Consider the following 27385-nt stretch of genomic DNA (forward strand, 5'->3'; position numbering starts at 1 on the left):
ATAGGCATATGCTTCACTTTGGTTTATACTGATTGCTGAAGAGTTTTCCAAAATAGTTATGCAAATTACATTCCTCCATCAGTGTATGAGAGTTTCTTTTCATCTATACCCCCACTAACGCTTGGCATTGTTCACTTTTTCATCTTAGCTATACTGATGAAGTGTGTACAATATAGACTTTTTATTTTCCTCATGACTAATGAAGGATTGAGTAGCTTTTCAATTTTTTTTGGTCTTTTCATAATCCTCTTTTATGAAGATCCTCTTCAAATTCTTTGCCATTTTTCTGAGAGATTGACATTACCTTATTGATATATGGGAGTTGTTTATATATTCTTTTGTCAGCTACATGTATTGCAATATCTTCTTCTTATTGGTAAATTTTCCTTCTATTAATGGTGTCTTTGGATAATAAAATTCTCAATTTTAATGTAGTCGACTTTACTAGATTTTTCCCTTATTGCTAGTTCTTTTATACCCTTGTTTGAGAAAGTGTTGCCTAATCCAAGTTTATGAAGATATTACCCTATGTTTTCTTCTAAAAGCTTTATCATTTACCTATCTCAGGTACTTCTACAATCTATCCAAAATCAATTTTTGTTTGTGAAGTGGGAGTCAAGATAGAAATGACTACTTGGTCAAGCATAATTAATTGAAAAGACTATCTCTTTTGAGCTAGAACTTTTTGAGCATTGATTATGCTTCAGTCACTAGGCAAGTTGATATTTCATTTTATCTTCACAAAATCCCTATAAGTGTTTCCCCATTTTATATATTGGAAAAGTTACAATTAAATGAGTTAAATTAATTTCTATAGCCCATGGCTAGTCAGGTGTAAATTTGGGTTTTGAGCTTAGGTCTTGACTCCAACCTTGCCTAAGGTTATCTTAAGTCAGTGTCAGCAAAAAGGACACTTTTATAGTTTCATAGTGAAAAACCAAGCTTGCAAAGGGGTTGGAAACCACTGGGAATGTGGGAGTGAAGAGGGGTTGACCCTAGAAAAGAACAGGGCCTTGAATAGTGTCTTGCATATAGCAAGACTCAGTGACAGTTTACTGAATTGTAAAAGTTATCCACTTTTAAATAACTGCAAAGGTTTGTTATCTACACTCGTGGGGCACTTATAACTTTTATGTATAAAACTTAGTGATTTGTTCCTTGTCTAATTGCCTATGGCAGTGGTTTTCAAAGTGTGGTTCTTCAGATCAATAATCTACCTAAAACTTGTTAGAAATGCAAATTATTGTCCCCTTCCAAAGACTTAATAAATCAGAAATTCTGAAGATGGGACTATATTAGGCCATTCTTGCATTGCTATAAAGAAATACTTGAGGTGGGCTAATTTATAAAGAAAAGAGATTTAATTGACCCATGGTTCTGCAGGCTATACATGAAGCTGGCATCTGCTCGGCTTCTGGGGAGGCCTCAGTGAGCTTTTTTTTCATGGCAAAAGGCAAAGAGGGAGCAGGCATGTCACATGGCAGAAGCAGGAACGAGAGAGAGAGTTGGGGGAGAAATAACACACACTTAACCAGATCTCATGAGAACTCACTGTGGCAAGGGCAGCACCAAGGCTTGAGGGGATCCACCCCTCTGACCCAAATTCCTCTCAACAGGCCCCGTCTCCCACATTGGGGATCACATTTTAACATGAGATTTGGTGGGGACATACATTCAAACTATCAGGGACCCAGAAAACTGCTTTAATAAGTTCTGCAGGTCATTTTGATGTCCACTAAATTTGAAACACACTGGTCTAGGGCCTATACTTTCTCCAAACATACTCTCTACAGAGGGTTCCCCTAACCTACCATGCTTGGTTATACCACCAGTGATTGCTTATTGACAGTGCCTCTTCCTAGACGCCCACTGTGATTCTTAGCCTGGCTAATATTTGCACAGAGGTCAGATCCTCCCTCTCCTTACACAGATGGTCACACACTTAGAGGTCTGGATTCAGTCCCTCAGTCCTTCTTCTTGTCACATCACTTAGTAATTGTCTATCTGCTTGTCCATATCTGCCACAAAACTATGAGGAGCTTAAGGCAAGGGCAGTTGAATTCCCAGAGAGTGGCATATAATTTTTTGAGTATATGAATTTTATTCCATTTTATCTTTGAAGAACTATCATGTGGAAAAGGAATGACTTAATATTTGAATAAATGAATAAATACTTGAAGGACCATCATGGGGAATCATGAAACAAGGTACAGTGAATGGAGACTTGAAGGAGGGTGGGAACACAGAGATACCTGTTGCATGAAGTGTTGAAGAAAAGACTGGAAAACCTTAACTGTATAACCCCTCATCCCCATCCCTTCTAAATTGTGAGCTCCTTGAAGCCAGCAATAGTATCCCATTCACTGTGTATCCCCCGTCCCTAGTAAGGTCTGGAACGGTGTCTGACACACAATGAATTTACTGTAAGTGAATGGCTGAATGAACCAAAAGTTTCCTTTGTGACATAGGGTGAGTTTTGTTGCTACTGTTTTGTTTGCTTGACTGTTTTTGCTAGAGAAACAGCTCAGTTCTAGATCACCCAACTGGCAAAGTTTGAGTATTCTTAGGGGCACTTGCAAAGCAGAGGCAAAAAAAAAAAAAAAGTAAGAGGAGTTTAGCTTTGATAAATTTATCCAGAATTTTGTAATCAGAACTGTTTTAAGAAACTATTTTAACTACAACATACATACGTGTTTCATATTTTATAGTTTCTTCCCTTCTTAATTACGTGTGGATGAAGAGACAAAGTAGAAAGTGGATCACTGTAATCTTTTCAGTGTTGAGGGACTCAGAATTCAGCCTCTGGGCAGAGGCTAGATCATGGGTCTTTTTAACTCTGTGGAGGATTTTGTACTTTATTTTAAAGGCAGCTGTAAGCCATTAAATGATGTTAAGGAGGGAAAATAACATAATAGATTTGCTTTTCTAAAGGTCATTCTGACTGCTGTGTGGAGGATTTACTGGGAAGTAGGAAGGGGAGGATGGGAGACTGGAATACAGAAGACTGGTTAGAGGAAATATTGCAACTGATCGGGGGACTGATAGGAACTTCAGCTAGGGCAATGATGGCATGGAGGAAAATGGACTGGATTCAACTTAGTAAGTTGACTCAACCCACTAAATTTGCTGACAAAGATAGGGGACTTGTCAGAAATGATTACAGTTAGTTTTCAATTTAATAGCAATAATTAAATTGTCAGGCCTCCGCTTCTACTGGATGTGTGAGGTTATGTAGTGGAAGTCTTTGTTAACTACAAAGCACTGTACACATGCAAAGTGGGATAATTACCCACAGAAATCATACCTCCAAAGTCCATGTGCCAGAGGCAAGCTCTGAGGGTTGGAAAATGAGTTCATGTTTATTGGCGATCAACAGCAGGATTGCACATGTATTCCTGAACAATGCACTTACTGTTCATTCTCAAGTGCTCATTACAATGAAAATTAGTAACACTTGAATGATTGATGTGGCTCTGTTCTGAATATGCCACTTAGCAAATACTTGCTGCAGCTAAGTCAATCAAGAATTCACACATTGATGGATGCTAGACATGAGTGGCTATTTTTTGTGAATGGAATGAAGATGGTACCTCACCTCACCCTGAAGAGTAAGCATCATGTCTACATGGGTTAAGCAAGATTTTTTTTGTAACTTGGTATTTAGGTGTGAAGGACTTTGTCTGGTTATGCATATTTACGTTTTTGGCCTTGTAAAAAGAAACCATTGGCTCTTTCTTACCAATATCTTTTTAAGTCAAAAGCCTTTATTTAACATGGAAAATTTAGCCTGTAAGCAATTCTAATTTCCCAATCTACTTCTTAACTTGAGAAACTAGAAAAAAAAATGCAATAATCCAACTCTGCTATTAGGGAATGTGAATATAAGAAAAAGGGAGCCTCCTGTGGCTCCATCAACATCACAGAACTCTCCTTACATATTTAATGATCATTTCTATATAGATGATATTGATCAGCATTTTGAAAAAAAACCGAACAAGTGAAAAAAGTACATGTGTTCCTTAAGATCACTTCATTTTTACATATTCTTTCTGCACTGGGATTTAGGACATAGCATATTTAGGCTTCGTTTTGGCCGATGGGTTGCTAGGAAATAATCCCATAGCCTCTTTCATACCTCTTTGCTCATTTTCTGCCCTTGGTAAAATATTCATTATGAACTCTTATAAATTATGAAACCTTTTTTTTCCCCAAGAAAAGTGTGGACTTTCTTTTTTAACAGATTTAGCACTGATAGGACTGCTTGCCTTAGGCAGCACTACCGGTAATTGAATCTGCATGCTGAAGTGGTAAACCCTAAGAATTTTTAGAGGAAGGAAACCTGACATATAAAATGGAGTAAAGGCAAGCTGATGGAGAAGGGAAAATTCAGTGTTGGGCAACTTCCTGACTCCAGTGTGTGAATTATTGAATAATTGAATGTTATAGCATGTACTGAACATTAATTCTGTCAAAGTTTCCAGAGTAAAGAATAAATCGGTAGTCTAATCTCTCTCATCCTGCAATTTATGTTTGGTACATAATCATTGCCATTATTACCCTCATTCATGAGTCAATTTTATTACGCAGTTGGATTAAGCACTAGTTTCTTACAGTCAACAAGAAGTATCGTGAATCTGTTATACTTCTAGGCACTAGGGATTGTAATAACTTATTACATTTGCCTCTTCCCTTAAAGGAGCTCATAGTCTTCTTTGGAAGAAAGACAAGTAAATACGTAACCACAACAAAGCATCCTAACTCTATAGCGAAGGGTTATATAGAAGCATAGAGGAGACACACCTAAGCTTAACTGGTAGAGTGGGTAGGGAAACAGAGAAGGCTTCCTGGAGGAAGGAGTATCCATCCTGTCTTAACGTAGTCTTGATGGACTCTGGGATATAGCTTGAAAGCGATGAAAGTAGATCCAAGTTCTTTAAAAGCAATTGGAAAATACATGTCAAAAGTCATTAAAAAATATTGAAGTTTTAGAATTGAATTTCTAGAATTTCTCCTTTATGAATCTTAAGTTTAAAAACAATCTGAAACAGAGAAAAATACATTTAAAAATGTTAATTGTACTGTAGTAACGATATGGAAACCAGCAATTGAGGTATTTTTAAGGAAATTATAGTTTATCAACTCAAGGGTCTAGAAGGCAGACACACATGATTTTTGCTAAGAATTTATCATAGGAATTGGTAGTCTATTCCACAAATATTTCTTGAGCAGTTTACGCCAAGCACTGATCTGGTCTCTGTGTATAAAAAGTTAAATAGACACGGCTCCTACTCAAAGGAGCTCTTGGTAAAATGAGAAATATAGACAATTAAATTAACTCTTAGAAGAAGAAGAGAGATGGGTTCTAGTGGCAGAAACATGTCATTAGAATGCAGATGACGCCTTTGTAAGTCAAATCAGCAAAACATGGGGAGCTACCAAAGGAAGATGGGGCAGAACATGAGTTTTGAATGATAAGAGGGGAGAAAAAAAATTGAAATAAAGGAAATTTCTTATTTTACATTATGTGGGAAACAAAAGCAGACTATAACATTGGATATGCAGATATGCAGTGTGTCCACAACTATATAAACCAAATCCCATATATGCATAGAAAAAAAGAAAGTGAAGAAATAAACTAATGTTAATAGTGATTGTCTTATGGGTGATGTTTTTCTTCTCCTTTTTGGCCTTCCCCAAATATTCTATTATAAGCATTATTATTTGTAAAATGAAAGAAAGATGCAAAGGGTTGCCAGCAGGAAGATAAAAGGCACAAAGTGTTCACATTTTAGAAGAGAACTATTTATGGTCGAACTCTCACAACAAAATAGGATGGGCATATTTCCAAAAGGCAATAGCACAGGGTAACATGCTCAAGGATGAAAGACCCTTCTATGCCCTGACATACTTGCCACAATCTTAAAAAAAAAAGAAAAGAAAAGCCAGCAAACAACAAAAACCACAGATATAGGCCATGTCACATAAGTCACCTAGAAAATTCTTATTGGCTAAGGTCTTGACTCTCCCTTGGGTTTGTCCCTTTGTAGGGAACCCACTTTGCTCAGTTCTGAGCCAGGCACCAAGTCTGCCATTTCCTCAATGCATTAGTGCCTTGAATTTGCATAACACTTTGAAATTTATGAGGCATTTTCATAACATTTACTTTCATTATATTTTCTCCACAGCCCTGTGAGGTAGGTAGGACCGATATTATTTTTTCTCATTTTACAGTTGAAGAGACTAAGACTTAGATGAAGTTTCTTCCCTCTGGTCACAAGGCTGATAAGTGTTAGAAGCAACACTGGAAGTCAGATGTTTTTCTGAACATATGTTTATTCCTCTGCATCACAAAACTCACGTGATAGACACTTCTGTCTTTGCTAACAAAAACAGACGAATATTGGTGAGAACAGAAGAGATGTCTTATTTTTCAGCTAAGTGGGTTCAAGTGGCTAGGAAAGTTCTAGAACACAAGAGATTCTCCATACATTCGTGGGGGGTGGCAATAAATGTAAGGATTATTAATACTCTGATTTAAAACTTAATAAACATACAAGTCCTAAATAAAGCATCTAAATAGATATTGTCATTGTCCTTAGGAATCTACTCTGAAGAGCAGCACACGCACGCGCGCTCACACACACACACACACACACATACACACACATACACACACATCAGAAAAAGAGAAAAGAAACGGGTTAGTTGAGAAGAGTAAAAAGAAAAATTTTGAGACAAAGAGATTTCTAATTACAGAAAATAAAACAATTTGTTATGAATTTCTGTTTTATTCCAAAAAATATATATATTTTCCACTTTAAACAAAATTTTACATTGGGAGAAAAAAAAAACACAAGAAAAGAGCAAGTATCTTTGAGAATCATCAAAGCATGTCTTATTTCTTACACATGCACATACCTGCTCTCTTTCTGCCTGCATCTAAAAAGCGGACTCATTTAGCATTCACTGATGAACATAAGAGTGTTTCTGTACTCCTGCTGAGCCCATGAAGTTTTTTTTTAACTTATTAAGGTGGTGCACGCATCATGCCCTAGTGACTTGGGCTATATATGCCCTTTGAAAAATCTCTAATGACATGTTGGACACCCTGCATATAAATGTCACCACTTGGAATGAAAGTCAGACTTTTGCTCATGGGAATGTTCTCTGCCTGGCCTCAGTGTAATATCCCTGATCTAATGAAAGCAAATGGTTCTCAGTAACTCCCTCCTAAGTGTAATAATGCATATTGTTTTTCGGATGCTTATAATATGGCGTTGGTAAATAGCTTAGCAATACACATAGGAACAATTATACTAATGGATAAGGAAAGAAAATTAAATTGCTATCTGTATAGCCCTAGACCTTTTAGATTATTTTCAAAACTCATCACTGCAACAATGATTTCTCCCATATTATTTTTAACTAGCATGGCAGACTTGGCTTCCTACATGTATGGAAGGTATCTTTAAATCCATATTACTTTTTTCTTTTTTTTTTTTTTTTTTACAAATGACCTTTGGAAATGATTTCCAATAACTGCAGCCAACTTTAAGCTCAAGGCTTGGTAGTGAAAGGTCACTCTACATTTAGACTAAATGCGGATAGATTTGTACTGCCTGCAGCAGGCTATTGCTTTAGGACTTGCTATTGTATTTGACCCAATCTTCTTTCTAACCCAAGCATTTAGACAGCTTCCATCTGGGTTTTGTTTAAACTTTTTTTTTTTAGCTTCAGTACAAATTAAAAGGCTTTATATATTGGCAAGTAACTTTTTTTTCTTTAGAGATGCATATTTTTCTTAGAAATCTAAGACTATAGAATAGAGTATGCATGCTGAACTTCTCTTAAGAATGACTCCATGAATTTTGCACGAAGGATGCTCCCAGTCGATAAAAGGGCCTGGCAAGGCATATGAGACTGCTCAGATCCCTCATCTCTCACTCATGTTTTTCCTTCAAATAACATCTTTCCTTATAAAAGAGGAAGAAACAAAATGAAAAACGCTTGGACTAGGCAGCTATACATAAGCACTTCGTAAGATTGCCTGAAGAAGAATGCAAGGAGATGGATTTTTTTTTCCTTCTACTAAACTCTGAGGACCTTCAGATCACAATTGTCACTGTGATGGCCTTCTCAGAAGCAAAGCAGCCCCCTGTCCCCAGCTTTCTTTCCTCACTGTGGCCTGATGGCTTCCCGTATTCATGTGACTTTGTCACATCATGCAGTCTTTACAAATGAGTCACAGGAATGCTTTCCTTCCCTTCCACAGTAGAGAAGGACTTGAAAAGCATTCAAGAGACTTAGTCTCTCTCCATGTCTGAGTAGGCTTCAAAAATGCTGAAGATCAGAGTCAAAGAAGGCAATGGCTCCCTCACCTCTTCCCTCCTGGATCCCTGTCTGGCCCAGCTAGAAAGCAAAATCGCTTCCTAATGCTGGGCAGGCAGGGACTGGAAAGGACTCTGGACTGGGTGTCAGGAAACCTGACTTCACATTCAGGTTCTGTCAGTTACCAGTTATGTGGCCTATGGCTAAATCACTTCTCCACTAGGCTTGATCTTTTATCTGAACAGAATGAGTTAAAAGAATTATCTCTGTAAATTCAGTGAAACAATATCCAGCTTTGGCCACAGCTCCTTTTTCTAAATGAGTGTCTTCATATCAGATTCCTCAGGGAGAGAGTCAGATTACTGCAAGTGTATCTGATTCCGATTTCAAAGAAGGTTCTGGAATGACTCCATTTGCCCTAAGAATGCACCAGAATAAAATGATTTCTTACATTCAGGTAGCATTTTAAAAATTCTAAGTAGCTTTTGCTGATCCCACTTATTTAGTCCCCCTGTTGAGCACAGATTTGGAGTACATCGTTGGAGCCCCTCCAATGTGCTTTGCTGCTAACAGGCTGGCACTCCCACCCATGAGAAGATTGCTCGGGTGCACTGGGTCCTCCTTGTTCTCCTGGTTCCTCCCATGGTGGGGGACACCTCCTGCTGACTGGCCAATAACAGAAGTATGTGGGAATACAAAAGGCCAACTCCTTTGCCCCAAGGTGAATAAATTCTGAGATGTAATTTATGCTCTGCAGTGCCCCTCCCTCAAAAATCAGGCTGAACTATAGCAAAGATATAGAAACAACCCAAGTGTCCATCAATGAATAAGATAAAGAAAATGTTTATATATATATATATATATATATATATATACACACACACACATTTTATATATATATATACACACACATATATATACACACATATGTATATGCACATTGGAATACTATTCAGCCATTAAAAAGAATAAAATTAGGTCCTTTGAAGCAATGTGAATGAAACTGAATGCCATTATCTTAAATGAAACAAGTCAGACACAGAGTGTGGAATGATGGACAATGGAGACTCGGAGTGGTGGGGCAGTGGGAGAGGGCAGACGATGAGGTATTGTGTAAGGAGTACACTGCACATTATTTGGGTGATGTATACCCTAAAATCCCTGACATCACTACTGCACAATGTCTGCATGGAACAAAATTATATTTGTATGCCATACATTTATACAAGTAAAAAGAAAAGTCAGGCTGAGTGTGGGCTCCTTCCCATTCCCTGTGTCTCTTCCCCCCACCCTCACTGGCTTCTCCTGGAAGCACTTGTTCACTACATCACTTGCAACTGAAATCTTGGCTCAGAAGAACCTTATCTAATAAAACAGTAGATTTAAACAACAAAGTAAGGGTGGCAGGACACAGTAGGTGTGTTATCAAAAGACCCATGTTTGCACTTCTGCCACATAACAGCTCTCGGGCCTGGAGCAAGGTGCCCAGAGCCCCAAGCTTCTCTTTCCTCATTTGTGAAATGAAAATAAGTATGCCTGGGCTGGGCACAGTGGTTCACGCCTGTAATCCCAACACTTTGGAAGGCCGAGGCAGGTGGATCATTTGAGGTCAGAGTTCAAGACCAGCCTGCCCAACATGGTGAAACCTTGTCCCTACTAAAAATACAAAAAATTTAGCCAGGCGTGGTGACACATGCCTGTAATCCCAGCTCTTAGGGAGGCTGAGGCAGGAGAATCGTCTCAGCCTGGGATGCGGAGGTTGCAGTGAGCCGAGATTGGGCCGCTGCACTCCAATCTGGGTGACAGAATGAGACCCTGTCTCAAATAAAATAAAATAAAATAAGAAATAAAGAAAAACATAATAATAATAAGTATGCCCGCTCTGCCTACTATATGGTTGTTGGGAGGACCAGAGGAGACCATGGATGATGGAAGTATTTGAAATCTGTCAGGCACCATGCAAACATAAGGAAACTAATTTTTAAATTGGAAACAAAATTATAAGCTAAAGCTAAAGTCACTGATAGGGTTTCAGAAGAAATCAACAGCAGTTATAAAATACAGAAAACATACTTCACATCTTATTCTCCTCTTCCCTCTTCCTTTCCCACATTTTTCATACTTCCATCATCCAAAATGTTTGCTGTTCTTTTCAGGACTCCACCTGTGTTGGAACACTGATAGTGACTAAAGAAAGTGTTGGCTGGGCGCGGTGGCTCACGCCTGTAATCCCAGTACTTTGGGAGGCTGAGGCGGGCGGATCACAAGGTCAGAAGATTGAGACCATCCTGGCTAACATGGTGAAACCCCGTCTCTACTAAAAACACAAAAAAATTAGCTGGGCGTGGTGGTGGGCACTTGTAGTCCCAGCTACTCGGGAGGCAGGAGAATGGTGTGAACCTGGGAGGTGGAGCTTGTGGTGAGCTGAGATTGCACCACTGCACTCCAGCCTGGGCGACAGAGCGAGACTCCGTCTCAAAAAAAAAAAAATGAAGTGTTGCATTCGCCTCTTTGGTTACTCACAGTTTTTCACCTGGTTAACGATCTTTGCCGTGCCTGCCTGTGTCCACTGTCCACTCCTAAAGACTGCTTTTCATCTTATTAGTCCCTTATTTCTTTCATTTCAAATTGCATTGGATCTTAAAACTTCAGGAAGGAAATAGGCGTCTCCTTGAGTTGTTATAGTCATAGTTCAAATGCCATACTTCAGATTGTGTGAGGCTGCCATAAATTGATGGAACGCGGTAAAATAGAGTTACCAAAATGTATGGCCCAGATGGTGGCTTGATTAAAAACATCTCAGTGTGTCCAAAATATCATGGCAGGCATGCACAATTTTTTTTCCATGAAGGCCCTACAAGATTCACGATAACATTTATTTTTAATGAGGATCTAATTAGAGAGCTCAGCATGAGAGTCTGAACACATGAGCAGTCAGTATAGTTTGGTGCAATAAAATATTCCTTGAGCCCGTGGACACCAGGGATAAAAGGAAGACTAGCACATAGCCCCTGGTGGGGGAAACAGATACAAAAACCAGGTCATTAGAATATGATAAGGGCCCAGCATGCTCAGAGTGATGGCACCCATTTGGGGGCTCAAAAAACTCTTTCCCATTTAAAGGGGTGTCCAGTCTTTTGATTTCCTTGGGCCACATTGGAAGAAAAAGAACTACCTTGAGCCACACATACAATACACTAACATTAACAATAGCAGGTGAGCTTTTAAAAATTGCAAAAAAAAAACAATCTCATGTTTTAAGAAAGTTTACAAATTTGTGTTGGGCCACATTCAACGCCATTCTGGGCTGCACGCTGCCTGCAGGCCGTAGGTTGGACAAGCTTGATCTAAAGCAACATCTTCTCCAGTTTTTCTGAGACTACTTGAACCCGGGGCCTTCTATGCACTCTTCCGCACCTTCGCCTCCTTGATGCCTTCTCATCCCTTGGGACTCTGGACTCATGCATTTTTTCATACACACATTTGTTGTGTGCCTAATTCTGCCAGGTACTACTCTAGACACTAGAATTTCCACATAGAAAGACACGACCAATCCCAGCAGTCTGATTATAGAGCTTACGTTCTAGCAGTAAGAAATAGACCACTGAAAAGGAATTAGGTAAACTATAGGACTGCAGACTGCAGAAACCACCATGAAAGAAGTACGTGGAGTTGTGAGACGAACAATAAATAGGAGAGGCTTCCTTGAGGTCAGGGAAAGCCTGTCCAACAGGAGACATTTGAACTAAGACATGAAAAAAGGAGAGAACATGTTCTAGGTAAAGGGAATGTCCGTGAGGCTGGAAGAATTTGTTGTAATCAAGTGACCAAAAGGAGGCCAGTGTAGCTGGCTTCCTTAAATGAGGAGTTGGGTGCCAGGGGGTGAAGCCAAAGGGTGAAGCTCCGCCGTCTTCTGGGTCGTGGGAAGAAACTAGATTTCATTGTTAGTGCCATGCAGCGTTTGAAGCCAAAACCACATTTAAAACACACCCTCGAAAGGAAATCTGGTATCAAAAGCCATGGCAAGGAAAAGCGCCATCTCCGGGTGAGCCGCCCTCAGCTCTCAGCCGGATCACTGACTTGCTCGCCGCCTCCGCCTGCCTCCATCTTTACCCTCCCAGAGTCCATTGGCAACACAGATTCTTTATCAGGTTAGTGCAATCGTGTTATTTTTCTGCCTCAAATTCTGACACGGTTCCTTGTACCATTCGCAGGAAAACCTGGAATCCCCAAGGCCTCACGCCCCAAACTCTGTCGGTCCCCATCTGCCCCACCACACTGGCTTCCTCGCTGCCTAACACGGCCATGCTCTCTCCCCCTGTAGGGCTTTTGCGCTGCTGCTCCCTCTGCCTGGAACCCTTTCTCCCATGATAGCTGCATGACTGACTCTGTCACCTCTTCAATTCCTTGCTCAATGTCACCATCTATTTTTTCTTCCTTTTTTTTAGTTTTTATTTTTATTTATTTATTTTTTGGAGTTGGAGTCTTGCTCTGTCGCCCAGCCTGGAGTGCAGTGGTGCGATCTTGGCTCACTGCAAGCTCCGCCTCCCAGGTTCAAGTGATTCTCCTGCCTCAGCCTCCCGAGTAGCTGGAACTACAGGCCCGTGCCACCACGCCTGGTTAATTTTTGTGGTTTTGGTGCAGATGGGGTCTCGCCATGTTGGCCAGGCTGGTCTGGAACTGCTGACCTCAAGTGATCCACCCGCCTCGGCCTCCCAAAGTGCTGGGCTTGCAGACGTGAGCCACGGCGTCTGGCCCAATGTAACCATCTTAATGAACACCCGATTCCCCTACACACCCCTGCCACACCTCCACCACAGCCTCCGCATCCTGCTCTGCTTTTTTTCCCCCATAATACTTGTCATCTTCTAACATCTTCTACCATTTGCTTATCGTGTCTATTTCTTACTGTCTGGGTCCCCCTTGAGAGTCTGGAATAAGCTCCACCAGGCAGAAATCTTTTGTCTGTGGGGAGTCGTGGGAGCTATCCATAGTCATGGGCGCTCTGTCTTTCCAGGTCTAGTGTAGGAGTGGATTTCCCTGGCCCCCTGAGTTGGGCGTGGCTGTGTGACTTGCTTTGGCCAATAGAAAGCGAGCAGAAGGGATGCGTGGTGCTGCTGCTGCGGGCAGATCTCTTCGCAGCCAGCGCATCTGCCACGTCCCTTCCTCTCTCTGACACAGCATCTGCACCTTTCTAAATGGCGGCTGCTCCACTGGGCTCGCTCCCTGGATGATTAATTCGAACATTATTCCCCTGGCAGCCATTAAAGGACACAGAGCACGATAAAGGAATAAACCTTTCCTTTTAACCCACTGTGACTTGGCAATTGTTTGTTACTGCAACACAACCCAGTCTATTCCGACTATGTCTCATTTGTTCAGGGATGCCTCCTGAGTACTGACGACAATGCCAGGTGCACAGCATATGCTCCACAAGTTTGTTGAGTGAATTTCTCTGTCTTTACTCTTAAATTTTTACACAGCATATTTTAAATTTAAATGCACTAAAGTTGTCACCAATATCTGGACACAAGCCTTATTCCATTGAGTGTTCTATGACTGACATAGTCAACAATCAACATTAAGTACTTACTATACAAGTTAGGTCTTTCTTAGGGCCCCAGAGGAATAAGCCACTGTGTCTACCTTAATATAGTTTGCAATCTAGTTGCAGAAACAGAATGTGTGTTCAAAATCATCTGCTCCACTGTGTAGTAGTGGGTGATATCTCCTAAAACTGTCCTGAGAGTTCAGGGGTGGAAGCCGCTAATGACGATGAGGCTGGTGAGAGAAGGGGATAGGAGGCTACCTGAGCTGGGCCTTGAGGACATAGTCAAGCAAAAATAGAGCTGGGAAAAGAGGATTTCTGCCAGAAGGAACAACATTCAATCACACACAAGCAGGAATAGATCTTGAAACATTAGACGGTAACATATACCACGATGGGTAGAGGCCAGATTTCTTCGATTGCAGTGATGGATGTCTATGTGCTGGCTCCATGACTTTAGACGAGTCAGGTAACTTCTCCATGCTTCAGTTTCCTTATTTATAAGGTGGCAATTATGGTGATACCTACCTCAGCCAGGCACAGTGGCTCACACCTATCATCCCAGGACTTTGAGAGGCCGAGACAGGAAGATCACCTGGACCCAGAAGCTCAAGACCCGCCTGGGCAACATGGTGAAACCCCATCTCTACAAAAAATATAAAATTAGCTGGTGTGGTAGCGCATGCCTGTAGTCCCAGCTATTTGGGAGGCTGAGGCAGAGAATCGTTTTAGCCCCAGAGACAGAGGTTGCAGTGAGCCGAGATTGTGCCACTGCACTCCAGCCTGGCTGACAGTGAGACCCTGTCTCAATAATAATAATAATAATAATAATAATAATAATAATAATAATACCTACTTTAAAGGGTTGTTGTGTAGATTAAATGAATCAATACATATAGCGTTTAGAATTGTACCTGGCAGATAGGAAGCATTCATTTGGAAAGAAGAGTTGAGAATTGAGCAGATCTCAGATTTTGCAAGATCTTGAATCTGAAATAAAGCAGTCTAATGTCATTCTATAAGCAAAAGTATTTTCCATTTTCAGTTTAAAGATTTTTATCAGAAATCTGTATTTTAGAAGCTTCACATCACAGCAAGGTGAGTCTGAGTTGAAAGTGGGAGACACTGGAGGCAGAGACACTGGTTTAGAGGCAGACATGATAATCTCACTTGTGGGCCATTTTAAGCACACACCATGGTAATGGCCAAGGAAGAAACATGCCGGAGACACCCTGGAGAAGGTGCTCTGGACCTACCAATGGGTCATGTGGGAAAGGAAACAAAGAAGCAAATGGTCCCAAAATTTCAGGATCTGGATGACTAAGAAATATAATGATAACACTGACCAAAATGGTGAAGATCAGAGGGGAACAGATTTTAAGTGAAAGACAACAAATTCTATTTTAGACACTAAAGTATCAAGGTCAAGCTATTTAGAAAGAAATTAGATATGATAAACTAAGCTTAACTTAAGGCTATGGTCGAATGTCACTCAGAAAACCTTCCCCAAATAACTTATCTAAAATACCTCCCTCTTCCCTCACTCTCTAGCTCATCACCCTAATTTATTTTCTTCATTTCACTTCATGTCACAATAAGACCGTACACATTTGTTTATTTGGTACTTATTTGTTCGGCCCCTCCCCAGCCCTCTAATGTAAACTCAGCAAGAACAGGAACCTTTTCTTTCTTATTCATTGCTGCATCCGCAGAGCCCAGGAGAGTGCCTGGCCCAGTCGGCTTTCAATAACTATATTGTGGAATAAACTCATCTTTATCTGGGAGCTTAATTGCCAAATATATACTCAAAACCCAAGGTCACCTTCAATCTGTATGCAGACTTCTATCCTTTTATTATTAGGGCTTCATACACACACACACACACACACAGAGAGAGAGGATCAAGGAAGACTAGCTAGTAAAGAATATTAAAATATAAGGCTGCATAAATTCAAATGAGAATGGTCAGTGGAACAGAGTGAATATAGAGAGACTTGAACCCATGTGAGGATTTTGCGTAAGTAAAGTGGTAATCAGTAGAAGAAAGATATATGTTTCAATCAATATTGTGAGCAAAACTCACCAGCCATCTGGAAGAAAAACATATCTCGATCCTTTCCTCAAGCGTTACACCAAAATAAATTTCAAATGTGTCAAATTTTTAACCATTAGGTAAGAAATCATCAAAAGAAAATTATAAAAGTCATAGAAGAAAATAGCTCATTTTTAAAAAACAGCTGTGGATTGAGAAAAGTCTTTCTAAGAACAGTATGAAATGCATGCACCATAGTAGAATATTTAATAAATATACACATATTAAAGATATCCCCATACATGCAAAAAAAACTTTCATGACTTCAAAAGACAGCAGAGTTAAAAATTATTTAGAATTTGGCCCACAAATATGTAATTTCTTTAATGTGCAACAAAACTATTATAAATAAAAAGTAGACGTGGAAAATGGACAAGCTATAGTAAATAAACACCAATGATTAGTAAACATAAAGGCATCGACCTCACTCACAAGTTTTTTAAACATTGGTTAAAACCATGAGATAGCAACGCCAACGATTTCAAAGTCTGACAATGCTAAAGGCTAGGGGATGTGGGTGAAATAACAAACCCTCATATATCATTGGTGGGAGTGTAAATATATATTACCTTTTTATGGTCATTTAGCAATAACAGCCAAAAATTAAAATTTCCATGCTGTATTAGTCAGGGTTCTCTGAAGGGATAGAATTAATGGGATGGATGTGTATATGAAGGAAAGTTCATTAGAAGAATTGACTCACATGATCACAAGGTGAAGTCCCACAATAGGCCGTCTGCAAGGCGAGGAGCCAGGAAGCTATTCCCAAAGTCCCCAAACCTCAAAAGTAGGGAAGCTGATAGTGCAGCCTTCAGTCTGTGGCCGAAGGTCCGAGAGCCCCTGGCAAATCACTGGTGCAAGTCCAAGAGTTCAAAGCTGAAGAACTTGGAGTCTGATGTTTGAGGCATCCAGTATGGGAGAAAGATGGAGGCCAGTAAACTTAGTCCAGTCTTTCCACCTTCTTCTGCCTACTTTTATTCTGGCCACACTGGCAGCTGATTAGATTGTGCCCACCAAGATTGAGGATGGGTCTGTGTTTCCCAATCCACCTACTCAAATGTTAATCTCCTTTGGTAACCCTCTCACAGACACACCCAGAAACAACAATACTTTGCATCCTTCAGTCCAATCAAATTGACGCAATATTAGCCATCACACACACCTTTTGGCCACGTAATTTCACTTCTAAGAATTTAACCTATAGAATATACTCACACGAGCACACAAAGATTACAAGAAAGTTCATTGACAAGTTGCTTGTCAACACATACAATAGTTATCTGCCCCCAGAATTATAGGACTTCTATTCAGTAGAATACAATGCAGTTGTTGAAAACAGTGAGATAGATCTATAGGGACCAACAAAAAGATGTTTACAACATACTGTTAAACAAAAGCAAAAAACAGAAGTAGCTGAAGAGCATCTACAACATGGTCCTGCATGTGTAAAAAGCAAAAAGACAAATATAAAAATCCTTGTATATGCAATAAAAACTTTCAGAATGTTAGATAAGCAGTCTCTTATATAAGCAGCTTCCTATATAGCATTCAGAAAGCTTTCATTGCATATACAAAGATTTTTATATTTGTCTTCTTGCTTTTAAAGACATAGGGGGTGTGACTAAGGGTGAAGTGACCCCTTTGATTTTCACCTTATACTCTCTCAATATTAGAAATTGTTTATGATGAATATGATTACTGTTCGGATTTCACAAAAGGAAGAGTAAAGCCCTCAGTGTTTCAGTCACATGCTCCTTTTGACCCATCCCCCAAAAAGCGTATCTGTAGTGTCTGCCTGATTATTCCTGAGTCTGAAATGACAAGTCCTCAGGCCAGCCCAAGGTATCTACCAACTGAAACATTAGGAAATCATGTCAATTTCCAGAATCTTCTGAAACTCCAGGAGGTTTTTTTTTGTTTGTTTATTTATTTTTTTTAAGAAAGTAACAATTAAGTCTTATTTTCTTATCTCCAGTAATCATCAAAAACTTAGCCAGGGACAACCAGAAATCCTAAAATGATGCATGTGACTTAAAATACCCAACTTTCCTTCCCTTGTTCAGTTGATAACAACTTGGGATCCTCTCCACCACTGCCAGGGGAGATAGGAAGCTGAAAGAATGACTGGCAAGACTGTGTCATGACAGGAAGGTCTGTGGCCAATCCATCGGAAGGCCAAACAATTCTAAACAGCTACGTCACAGGTATACGTACATGTGCACACATGAACATGTGTGTAGTGAGAGAGAGAGATTCCAAGTCAATATCATCGTTTCATCAAAGATGTTTAAATCCAGAAGTACTATATGTATTATTTATATTCATGCCTTGTTTCAAAATCATTTAAGGCAAAGAGATGACATTTTTAAAATCCCCAAAGATCTAGATTATTATTCTTGCAACTTAAAATGAGTGTATATTTCTGCTTTGGGGTCTAAGACACCAATAACATATTTTTAAGGCTTTAACTCACTTTTGCTGTGCCTGATCTTTTCCAAGAATTTAAAAGAGATTTCTTTAGAAAAATGGAAGAATATTTTCAATTGTATTTGGTCCTTGATTTTTTACAAGAGCTGTTATATAAAGCATAGTTTGTATGGTGTCCCACCTTTTTAACACATCAGAAAAAATATTAAAAATTGTCAAGATTGGATTTTCCTAACTTACCCTTTTTACACTAAATGATCCATTGAGTCTATCATTTGGAATTGCCAGACACTTTAGAAAGAAATAAAAACAATTAGTTGAGAAAAATAAAAGCAGCATTATGAATAAACTATGTACTTTTTGCCAAACTGTATAACATTAGGCAAAGGAACTGAGGCATGGATCATATTATGTCAATTCTGTTTTAATTGTCAATCTCATCTCACTGGATGGTAGTCAGGGTTCCAGAGAGTTCGTTTCCTCAGTGTCTACTTCTTTGACACCCTTTCTTGTCCTCCAAACTCAGAAAGAGATGTTTTCTTTCTGAGTCCCTCACTAGGCCTACCAGTTGACCATGAGGCTCTGATCCCTGTGAGTTTATTCAGCATCTGATGCTACTAATATCAGATCTTCTTACTGTTAACTCTACAGATGATTTTTGCTGTTGCTGCAGGAGTGAAGAGGAGAGTGAACATGTGTTAAGCTCTTCTAGATACATGGCACACGTTATTCATTTAGTCTTCATAGCAACACCATGCAGTAAATTTTTTTATTATCACATCTCTCTGATTTGCAATCAGTGGCTTAGAGATGTTAAATAAGTTGCCCAGTGTTGCTCAGCTAATGGTGTTGGAGATCAGACTTGAACTCAGGTCCGTGAATTCCAAAACCCATGCTATAGGCCAGGTCAAACTAAAGGGCAAGCCGGATGGCCTGCTGCCCAGGAGTGCTAATCTATAAAAAGCACAGGACATTACTGGAGTAAATCAGTAATGTGTTGTCAGTTCACTGAGGTTCTCATACACAAATCTTCACATAGTTAGAAACTGATTGCACTGCTACGGAGCTACACTGCTCCTGCAAGTGGAAATAACACTGCCACCAGCACCAGTACTTGCTACCTCAGTTGAGTATTTTTATGAAACACATTGCAGGCTGCACAGTGCAGCTGCAGACCACGACCCGCCAAGCCAGGGGACACTCACATGAGTCTCATAATCCATTCACAGTCAGCTCAAATTCTAAACCCAAATAATGCTGGTCCAATGCTTGTAACTGGGAATGCATTCATTTGTAAATAGTTTTCATAATAGCTTCCCAAGAATTTCTTCACTTTGGACAACTACAATTAATGAAGAAATCATGATTCTGGACATTAAAGAAGAGAGGAAAGCGTCTTATTTTCTATCGGGAGAACCCACTCCTGATGTTTAACGTGGGTTCTTTTCTATTTCCTAAGTGTCTCGGCTAGGTTGAGAAATAGAAAGAGCACAAGAGAGAGAAATTTAAAGCTGGGTGTCGGCAGGATCCATGATGTTCCCTGAGCCGTAAAACCAGCAAGTTTTTATTAGCGATTTTCAAAAGGGGACAGAGTGCACGAATAGGGTGTGGGTCACAGATATCACATACTTCACAAGGTAATAAAATATCACAAAGCAAATGGAGGCAGGGCGAGATCACAGGACCACTGGATGAGGTGAAATTAAAATTGCTAATGAATTTTCGGGGCACACATTGTCTTTGATAACATCTTATCAGGAAACAGGGTTTGAGAGCAGATAACCTGTCTGACCAAAATTTATTAGGCGGGAATTTTCCTCCACCTAATATTCCTGGGAGCGCTACAGGAGACCTGGGCATATTTCATCCCTTCGGCTTCAACCATAAAAGACGGGACACCTTAAAAGGGGCCGTCTGTAGGCCTACCTTCAGGGCATATTCTCTTTCCCAGGGATGTTGCTTGCTGAGAAAAAGAATTCAGCGATATTTCTCCTATTTGCTTATGAAAGAGGAGAAATATAGCTCTGTTCCGTCCGGCTCGCTGGCGGCCAGTTCAAAGTTACCTCTCTTGTTCCCTGAACATCGCTGTTATCCTGTTCTTTTTTAAAGATGCCCAGATTTCATATTGTTCAAACACACATGCTCTACAAACAATTTGTGCAGTTGATAAAATCACAGGGTCCTGAGGCAACATTCATCCTCCTCAGTTTACGAAGAAGATGACGGGATTAAGAGATTAAAGTAAAGACAAGCATAGGAAAACACAAGGGTATTGATTGGGGAAGTGATAAGTGTCCATGAAATCTTCACAATTTATGTTCGGAGATTACAGTAAAGACAGGTATAAGAAATTATAAAAGTATTAATTTGGGGAAGTAATAAATGTCCATGAAATCTTCACAGTTTATGTTCTTCTGCCGAGGCTTCAGCTGGTCCCTTCGTTCGGGGTCCCCGACTTCCCGCAACAATTTTCTAGTCTAAGGCTCCTGCCATCACCCTCTGGCCTTCCTTCTGACTGCCAGGCAGAAAGACCTCCCATCTTCCCTCCTTTCCCTGTGAATTTGTCTCTCATGTCACCTCTTCCTGTCTTGGTTGCTTTGTGCTGTCTTCTTCCGCTCTACTCTGAAACACAGGGTCAATCCTGCACATTTCCTTTAGCCTTGTTCTGGAAGGGCACAGCTCAAAGCTCCTCCTTCTCCAAGAGAGAGTTTTCTATCCTTTCCAACATCACAGCATATGTGGAAGGAGGTGGTATTTGTGTAGCACACACAGTGGACAAGACTGTTCTGCTGGGAGTGGGAGGGCAATGAGCTTAGAGATTTGGGCTCCAGGTCCTGACTGGTAGACTCAGGAGCCAGGGCGCCAATACCGTGGCACGCCTGTTGACTGCCCACAGTCTGCTGCCTGAGAAGCTCTGCCCTGAAGAACACTAGAGCTTCCATAACAGTAAGCTGGGCCTATGTCTGATTTTCTGACTTATTGTAAATACATCAAGAAAAATAAAACAGCAGATATAATTAATGTGCACTAAATGGGAAATAGGAATTTGAAGTCTAAAATGAAAATATTTGTTTCTGGAGAGAAAAAAAAAAAAAAAAAAAGACAGATGGGTGTTTTAGAGTGAGCATACATTTCATGTAACCCGTACCTTGTTAAGGTTGTTAACTGAGAATTATAAGAGCTGCCTCTGAAAACATCCATAAAGTATTACACTAATTTCTTAGTGACTAAGTTAGATATGAGCAGTAAAATAAAGTAAATTATATGGATTTCTATTTGGTCTCCAATTTTAATAAAGCTTTAGAACTTTGATAAATGTTGTCTAACTTGTGTTAGCCACATCAGGGTTCTGCTTCTATTTTTTATTTTAAATGTCTATGGTTTCCCTTTAAATTAATCAAAAACATTCTTCTTATAAAACTATAAGAAGAACTATTTGCTTCCCTGGCTACAAATATTTAGATTACATAATCACTTTTTCTTTCTTTCTTAAAGTTGTGGTAAGTGAAAAAGATAATGCGTATAAAAATAGTGACTATATTTATTGAGCACTTACTATGTGACCTGCACTGCTCTAAGTATGAAACGTGCATGATATCATTTAGTCCTCATGAAAACCTCATGAGGTAGGGATTGTCTCTGATAATCTCTACTTTAGAAGACTAAATCAAGGTTTACAGATGCTAAGGAAATTGCCTGAAGTCACATGGCTACTAAAAAATGAAGAATTAGTACTGGAACCCAGTCTCACTGACACCCAAGTTTGTGCTCTTACTCACTATGTTCTACTGCTACAAAATATTCTTTGAGTTGAAATAGATGTTTTCATTTGGAGAGACAGTGAAATAATTGCTTCCTTTTATTTTTTATTTTTTTATTTTTTAATTCTACTTAAAAACACAAGCTGGAATCTGCACTGCCCAGCACCCTAGGGCTCTGTGAAGTTTTTCCATTTGAACAGATGGGGGAGCTTGTAGGCAGCTAATCTTTTCATTCTTTGTGTTCTTAAAAACAGACCCAACGGCTCAGTCATAAGTACCAGCATTAACGTTTGTGATTAGTCCTGGTGATGACTTACCAGGACACAGAATTTAGGAGGTTGGAGATCCTGCCAAGCTTAGCTGAAAGTGCGCACCTGGAAGAAAAGATGCAAAAGTAACCCACGGTTCCAGGAAATGGCAGAGGAGTGAGTTCTTCACGTCATGTTTTGGAAAAATGAGATTTATCAAATGTTGAATAGAAGGCACTTTGCGACAGTGGAAAGAACTCTATGTTGAGAGGCAGACCGACTTGGGTTCAAATACGGCCCCATGAGGGTTTTTGTTTGTTTCATTCACTCTATGCCCAGTACGGTGCCTGGTACATAATATGCCCTCAGTATTTTCTGAATGGATGACTAAACGGGTAAATTAATAACTTACTGAATCTTCAGTTTTCTCATCGAAGTAATGGATGTTTCTCAGAAAAATGTCAGCTTTAAAATTTCAAATACACAAAAAAACTTATAAAACTTTATCTGGCTTCATCCCATCTCACGAATGATTTCTAGAGGCCTTCAGTTTGTTCCACCTGACTCATAAACACACCATCTACCATCTATCACCTACCACCTGCCAATTTTCTCCCCATTTATACCAGATACCTGTGGAGATACTTCCTGCAGCAGCCTTGGATCTCAATGCCCAGGTGATAAGCAAACTACCCCCAGGCGATGGTGAGGCCACCAGCCTTACTCTACCAGCTCCCAGCAGCTGCACCTGTCCCCAGGCGAAAGGCACCAACTATCAGTAAATGTCGCAAAGGAAACAGAGGCCACATTCAGATTGAGATAAATTAAAAAAGGATTATATAGAAAGGGACTATAATGCTGAGCGCAGTGGCTCACACCTGTAATCCCAGCACTTTGGGAAGCTGAGGCGGGTGGATCACTTGAGGTCAGGAGTTCAAGACCAGCCTGGCCAGCATGGCAAAACTCCATCTCTACTAAAAATACAAAATCTAGCCGGGTGTGGTGGCAAATGCCTGTAGTCCTAGTTACTTAGGAGGCTGAGGCAGGAGAATCGCTTGAACCCTGGAGGCAGAGGTTGCAGTGAGCTGAGATCACACCACTGCACTCCAGCCTGCCAGCCTGGGTGACAGAGCAAGATTTGGTCTCAAAAAAAATTAAAAAATTTAAAAAAATAAAACAGAGACTATAATCTGGTATAGGATTAGAGGGAGCAGCAGACCACAGAACATAGTATAGTAACCCCCAGGTTAGTAACAGAGTCGTGAATACCCCAGACTGGAAGAAACAGTGGGTGTGAACAGTTATGGGAACTGGAAAGGGAAAATTCTGTAAGCTGTGTGTCTCAGTTTAAAAGCTGGAGCTTTTGGGCAGTTTTTCCTGACACCCCCAGGCCAACTTTGGCCCTCTTCCTCTGAGCGGAGACTGAACTTTGCCTTATTCCTACAGCAACTCTCACTCTGAATCTGTCCTGTGTGTCTCCCTGCCAGACTGAGAGGAGGGGCTGATTATATACCCTTTCACCTTTGCGTTTCCAGTAGCCAGCCCAAGACCAACACAAACTAGACTTTCAAACCAGGAATGAATGGTTGCATAAGCGAATGAATGAAGGAACGCCTGTCCTAATGTGCAAAAAAGAAAAGTGTATTCAAAGACTCACCCATGTTTCTTATCCAAAACAGAAACATTGTTCTCTTTAAATTGATGCAGTACATTTTCCTAATAAAAAGTTTAGAAAAGCAAGAGCCCGTCAGGCCCAGTGGCTCTCACCTATAATTCCAACACTTCAGGAGGCCAAGGCAAGAGGATCAATTGAACCCAGGAGTTTGGGAACAGCCTGGACAGTAAAGCAAGACCTCCATCTCTACACGTTAAAAAAATTAACTGGGTGCAGTGACGCATGCCTCTAGTCCCAGCTACTTGGAGGGCTGAATTGGAGGACTGTCTGAGCCCAGGAGTTCGAGGCGGCATTGAGCTATGATTGTACCACTGCACTCCAGCCTGGGCAATGGAGCGAATTGCTGTCTCAAGGAAAAAAAAGAAAACAGATGTGCTTAAATTAAAAGTAACTATTACTCCTTTCCCACCAGGCCCTACGTGTAACAAAGTGCTAAAGTGTATCTCCTCTGACTTCTTTACGTATAATTATATGTACTTTAAAAAACACATTAGTTACACACATTGTTCTAAAAATACAATGGAGATACTGTTCTCTAGCCTTACATACAGATTTGACCTTGTTATTTGTAATTGCTGCACAGAGTTGTGCCTTTCCATGCTGGACACTGAAAGCAGGAACCAGAAAAGAAATGATGTAGGCTCATAAGTGGGGCTTGAGCTCATCACCTCCCAGCTGCAATCCCAGGCACGTTAATATCTGTAGGCCTCATTCTTCATCATCTTCTATAGCCTTATCCCACAGAAGTGCTGGGAGAACTGAGTGAAGAACGTATCGATGTTCCTGGTATGTTGTAAGCGCTTACTGAATACTAGCCATTGCTATAATATTCTTTTATTCCCTAAACATTGTAAACGAGTAAAGGTGAGTGACAAATTAGGACAAATATTCATAAAACATGATGGGCAAAAATTATTATTACTAAGAGGAAGAGAATACTCCATTAGAAAAAAGAAGAAGGCCTGGCACGGTGGTTCATGCCTGTAATCCCAGCTACTCAAAAGGATATGGCAGGAGAATTACTGAAGCCTAGGAGTCGGAGTTCAGAGTGAGCCATGATGGCACCACTCATCTCCTGCCTGGGCAACAGAGAAAGAGCCTGTGTGTAAAAAATAAATAAATAAATAAATAAATAAATAAATAAATAAATAAAATAAAGAAGCTGGAGATGAATAGAAGAAGAAATATCAATGCTGTGTAAGCATATTAAAATGCTCAACTTCTCAAGCTCTGTAATTTTTTAAAGTCAAAACCACAGGGTTGCATAAATAGCATGTTTCTTAAAAACTTAGCACTGGCCGGGCGCGGTGGCTCAAGCCTGTAATCCCAGCACTTTGGGAGGCCGAGACGGGCGGATCACGAGGTCAGGAGATCGAGACTATCCTGGCTGACACAGTGAAACCCCGTCTCTACTAAAAAATACAAAAAAAAAACTAGCCGGGCGTGGTGGCGGGCGCCTGTAGTCCCAGCTACTCGGGAGGCTGAGGCAGGAGAATGGCGTGAACCCAGGAGGCGGAGCTTGCAGTGAGCCAAGATCACGCCACTGCACTCCAGCCTGGGCGGCAGAGCGAGACTCTGTCTCAAAATAAATAAATAAATAAATAAATAAATAAATAAATAAATAAATAAAAACTTAGCACTTTTTTGTAAAAATCAGAGTTAACAGAGTGCTGGGACACAGATATTTAGTGACATTCTTAGTATTAGACACTTCATAAAACTCTTTAATCCATCAATTCTACTTCCAGGAATTTGTGCTAAGGGTCATGGAGATCTCAGGGATATTAGGCTGGTGCAGAAGTAGTCATGGTTTGCACCAACTCTCTATTCATGTGGACACTCCTAACAGGGTTGTATATGGTAAGGCCTCCTTACCCCAAAAAATACAATAAATAACTTCAACGTCTCTAAAAGAAGGTTAAGAAGCTTTGGTATTTTTTAAAAATGAAACCACTACATAGCTATTCAAATCAATACAGATTGAGACTATTTAATGGGATGCAAAGATTATTTAAGTGAACAGAAAAGTTTTTAAGACTATACATTAGATGATACCACTTTTGAAAAGAAAAATACAATATATGAAAGGGTGTGTGTACCACAAGTGTTAGCAGGTCATACCTACTGGTGTTAGGATCACAAGTAGCTGTTCACTTCTTTTATCTGTATTTTCTAGATTCTTCACAACAAAGAAACATTTATTTAGTAATAATAAATAGGACAATAAAAATTTTTTAACACAACCATGATAAAGGTATATTTATGTTACATTTTCAATTTGTTTGAAATCCAGACTTTTTTATTGCACACATAACACAACTTGTAGAAAACAAGAATGTACAGAGAAACAAAAAGAAAAAAATCACTCATGAATCTATCACGCAGAGGTTTATAGTTTCCCATAAAAATATATACATTTTAATAAAAATATATACATTTTAATAAAAATATATACATTTTAATAAAAATAGGTGCATGATAGACATACTCTTCTGTAACTTATTTTTTTCACTAAATATATCCAGATCATCATTTTTGACTGGCTACATAAGTCACACTGGAAGATTTTGTTGTGACTTCTTCAGCCAGTCCTCTGCTGAGGGCCTCTTAGATTGTTAGGTTTTCGCTTACCTGGCCTGGAGGACATATGCGGCCTCAGCTTTGTGAATGCCCCTCAAGATTTTCTTAGAATAAACTTAGAAAGGGAATCCGTGCTTCACTTTTGAATCTATTGTAGGTCTCTTTGTTGGATAAAAAGAAACTGAGCCAGGTGCAGTGGCTCACACCTACAATCCCAGCACTTTGGGAGGTCAAGGTAAGAGGACTGCTGGAACCCAGGGGTTTGAGGCTACAGTGAGCCGTGATTGTACTACTGTACACCAGCCTGGGCAACACCGCAACACCCTGTCACCAAAAAGAAAAAAAAAAAAAGAACGAAAAAGGAAAAAGAAAAAACTGAGTAAGGCCATTTTTAAAATGACAGTAAACCAAAATTGGATTCCACATTGACAAACATTTCTTCAAACTTTTTCTGGTAGAAACTGGAATGAAGCCTATACTCATGAAATTCTAAAGATCTACGGTTCTGGAGAAAATTCAATGCAACCATGTGCTCTGTGCTCCACTCCAGCCACCAGCTTCCATAGCCACAAGTTGACCCTCACCTGTAATTGCTCTATTTCAAAAATAAATTTCAGGGATTCCAGTCTCAGCCCACAGCTTGCTATTATTATTCTCTGAGCATTTCTCACTCACCTAACTGTTCTTCAACCTCACAGGTGTCTCTGGGCCTTTTATCCAGCCATT

General features: G+C 40.0%; 1 protein-coding gene and 1 long non-coding RNA gene across 4 annotated transcripts in view; one reads left to right on the forward strand and one right to left on the reverse strand.

Moving 5' to 3' along the window:
• The window catches only part of CHST9 (carbohydrate sulfotransferase 9), a 292759-nt gene that overhangs the window by 196434 nt on the left and 68940 nt on the right, over window positions 1-27385 (forward strand).
• The window catches only part of LOC114673705 (uncharacterized), a 53250-nt gene continuing 43745 nt past the window's right edge, over window positions 17881-27385 (reverse strand). Inside the window, exons 2-3 of the long non-coding RNA XR_003724497.2 lie at window positions 22474-22530; window positions 17881-21017 (exon numbers count right to left, since the gene is read on the reverse strand). This is a non-coding gene — a long non-coding RNA (uncharacterized LOC114673705). The remainder of the gene's footprint in view (window positions 21018-22473; window positions 22531-27385) is intronic.

This window comes from Macaca mulatta, chromosome 18 (genome assembly GCF_049350105.2).
Source record: "Macaca mulatta isolate MMU2019108-1 chromosome 18, T2T-MMU8v2.0, whole genome shotgun sequence".
In the NCBI taxonomy this organism is placed as follows: Eukaryota; Metazoa; Chordata; class Mammalia; order Primates; family Cercopithecidae; genus Macaca; species Macaca mulatta.